Source organism: Coptis chinensis, chromosome 2 (genome assembly GCF_015680905.1).
Source record: "Coptis chinensis isolate HL-2020 chromosome 2, ASM1568090v1, whole genome shotgun sequence".
NCBI lineage: Eukaryota > Viridiplantae > Streptophyta > Magnoliopsida > Ranunculales > Ranunculaceae > Coptis > Coptis chinensis.
The window spans coordinates 5,867,153-5,870,894 of NC_141457.1; the positions used below are offsets into that span (position 1 = coordinate 5,867,153).

The 3,742-nt window shown below is 38.1% G+C and overlaps 1 pseudogene across 1 annotated transcript; it reads right to left on the reverse strand.

Moving 5' to 3' along the window:
- Positions 1-504: 504 nt before the first annotated feature.
- LOC147514543 (elongation factor 1-alpha-like) lies at positions 505-1,976 on the reverse strand (annotated as a pseudogene). Its single transcript, XR_015213236.1, has 2 exons — positions 764-1,976; positions 505-650 (listed from the first exon to the last, which is right to left on the reverse strand). The product of XR_015213236.1 is annotated as an elongation factor 1-alpha-like (transcript).
- Between the last annotated feature and the right edge of the window lie 1,766 nt (positions 1,977-3,742).

Consider the following 3,742-nt stretch of genomic DNA (forward strand, 5'->3'; position numbering starts at 1 on the left):
AGATAATCACCTTAACACTATATTCTTCAGTAGAAAACCACAAACCCATTTTCAATAAGGCAGTCAAAGCAGTAGCTGCAGCTGAGCCGAATTCCAAAGAAGAAGCTAGTAAAGGAAGTAGCTGCAAATTCCAGATGATTAAAAGAAAATTTAATTTGTTCATTAATAGACAAAAAAAATACACTTTAGAACCCATGCAAATGGATACCTTTTTAAGCACAATTTGGCGAGGTAGCTGCTCAGCCAAATTCGGAAGCTTACGAAAAAAGGCATCCTTGTTAACACTGTCTTTCAGATTTAAAACTTCCAAAAATTGTACAGTCTCCACCAACTTATTTCATCATAGTTTCCCCACGGAGGACCATCAGAAGCACTGTTCTGAAGTAAGCAGGTATCATCAGGAGATTGAAAGAGTCGCTTGCTCTTAATTCCAAGCACCTTGGTAGGACTGGCACCAGATAATCCAGTCCCTGCAAAAGGTACAAAGAAATGTTCGGAGCCATCATAGGAATGATTGTCTTTTGATGAATCCATGTTGCAAGACTGCAGTGAGAGAGTAGCTTCCCGGACTGATCTCCTCAAGTTATGGACACCTCCTACACAATTTCATCATACCTCGCCTTGGAGTACTTAGGTGCGGTGGCATCCATCTACAAACAAAACCAAAAGGAATAAACACAAATTTACAAGATAAGTAACAAAACTTCACACTAGCAAAAGTGATATGAACAAAAGAAAATACAAAAAAAGGTGAAGCCAATACCTTGTTACAGCAGCAGATCATCTGCTTCACTCCCAGAGTGAATGCAAGCAAAGCATGCTCACGAGTTTGTCCATCCTTGGAGATTCCAGCTTCAAAACCACCAGTAGTTGAGTCAATGATCAAGACTGCACAATCAGCCTGGGAAGTTCCAGTGATCATGTTCTTGATAAAGTCACGATGTCCAGGAGCATCAATGACAGTGCAGTAGTACTTGGTTGTCTCGAACTTCCACAAGGCAATGTCGATGGTGATACCACATTCACGCTCAGCCTTAAGCTTGTCAAGAACCCATGCGTACTTGAAAGACCTTTTGTTCATCTCAGCCACTTCTTTCTCAAAGCGCTCAATGACACGCTTGTCAATTCCACCGAGCTTGTAGATCAGGGCCCAGTGGTTGTGGACTTCCCAGAGTCGACATGACCAATAACAACAATGCTTATATGAATCTTTTCCTTACCCATGGCTGTAGTTAATAAAAGTGAAGGAAAAGAGACAATTGGGATATAGATCAGATACGTGCTCATTGCCAAAGGAAAACAAAATGCTGCAGACAAAATGAATCTAAAAGCTGGCACAGATGGGCCTCACAAAGTTAACTAGAAGGGCAATATGATGTAAGATATATATTTGTTTGGGACTACTCAATTACATCATTACTGAAAGCTTGTGAGGAAGAATAGAACCAAGCTTTTGCAGCAAAAGAAATGAATGTACAAGGGAACCTTAGACAAACCTTGTGAATCATATCTACAAGTAGTCATTGCCAAACAACAGCATAACGTATGTACAAATGGAGAAGTCTAAACGAATGTAGTCAAATAACATACTTACACAGCCACGTCCAAACAAAACTAGTAAAATAAACAACTTTTTTTTTGGATGCTGTAACCAGTCCTACGCCTGGAGGCTTGGCACCCACGCCCGAACAAAATAAACATTAAGCGTCGTCCTTTGGAACTTGCAGAAAAGCTGTTGGCCAAGTGACATATCCATGCACACCCACTTCTCCAAGTGTACTAGCAAAATCATTTGGAAAGAACACTCTGGCCTCACTGTCAACCACCTCAGTTAAGAGAATTTTGAAAACCCCCTCTCCCATGGGCCTACCATGGACAATAGATTGTGGGTTTACTGCAACAATCTCTCCACTAGCAACCTTTAAACCCCCGACAAAATACAAATCTCTCATCTTGTTCATAAATGAATAATGCATCTGCATTAATTTTGAACTAACATAAATACCTTTTTAAAGTAATACACCATAAAAAAATGCACCAATATATAAAACTATCCCAAAAAAATATACCTGACTAGGCTGCCTTAATGGAACTTCTACAAGTAGGTGTTTCTGAAACAGGATTTCTTTGAGTTTGGGATGCAGGCTAAATGTAGACAAACCACATGTTAGCAACTAAGGAAAACCAGAAACAACACCACTCTAAAGTTCAACAATCCTACCACATGTACGTGTGATGCCACTATCATGTCCTTCACCATTTGAAGCTCTGTTTCTAACATGTCCAAGTTTGAATTTGTAGTAGTGTTTTCACATCTCAACTCTTCATTTTTCTTCATAACCAGAGCAGTTTTTTTCACCATGGTACTACTAACACCAGCACCCATACCTCTCATACGTCCACTTTTGTCTTTTCCAAGTGTCTGTAGACTAATCCGATTTACACATAAAAAATAGATGGAATAAATATATAAAGATATATACCAATGCATTAAGTATTACTTGCCTGTGAAAGTGCATCATCAACACTCAAAATGTTGGATGAAGGATCAAAATTCACAATTCCTTGAATTTTTTCCTAAAACATTTTTAATTAGTTAGCAATATAAACTAATAAGCTTTGTAAAACTATGAGTGACTGAAGAATAAAATGTAGTCAATTTTTTAGCACTTACAGCGATCTCGGGACACTGAATGGTTTTGTCTTTCTTAGTATGGGCTCGAATGTATACCTCTGCCTCCCAACCTCCAAGTCGATTTGAACTTGTTTTCCACACCTTAAAATATAGGTGTATGTGAGTATAAAACAACTATGTTAATTTAATCTTCTAATTCCTTTATTGCATCTTTAAAAAAAAATAAAACATGCCTAATTATCACACTCCACAAAAGAATTGAACCATACTCACAATGACATGCCGTGTGGCAGCCATGCTCCTCCTGCCAAGTGTATTTGGTGCTCTGAGTTTCGAACAGTTAGCCTTGTTTCTTTTGCTTGCAGCCTAAGTTAATCCAACAAAAAAAATCATTAACTCATTACTAATTAAAGTCGTCAAATACTTAATCAAAGAGGAGTCAAAGAAAAAAACAGGATTATGTAATTGAGACCGAAACTTCTCACTTTTTGTGTATTCCGTAAAACCAATACCCGCGCTCTCTGCTCAAAAAGGAGGGGTGGAGCTGCTCTCACCGATGCCCAACTTTTACCTTTGATATGGCACTTATACAAGTTATGCCTGTGATTTCTCCAAGCTTGGTCCATACTCTCTCTGAGGTACTCTAGTGAAACGTCATCAAAATCAAAATTGTCCTAATATGCATGTAAAAGTAACATTGATTAGTACACATTGTAGTATGTCTTAAAACAATAAACTCATACTTAAATTTAATAAACATAGTTAAAAGATAATATACCTCCAGAACACTCAAAACTCTTTTTTTATAGTCAATTGGCACTACACGAAAGTTCTGGTATGTTATTGGAACATATTTCCTAGTGTTCACTCCTAACCCGATAATAAATGCCCCGGTATCCAAATCTAACCCATTGGCCCTAGCTCATTAGTACTAACTTTCCTTTTCTTCCCATCAGGTAATGCTTTAGGGCCTTTTGAGGGTCCTCTCTTGGTAGAAGAAGTCACTGCAGGTGTCCCTCCTACATGTGTCGAATAATAAATATGGTAACACCATAAAATAAAATGTTATAAAACAAGAATGTTTAGGGTACACATTATATTACCACC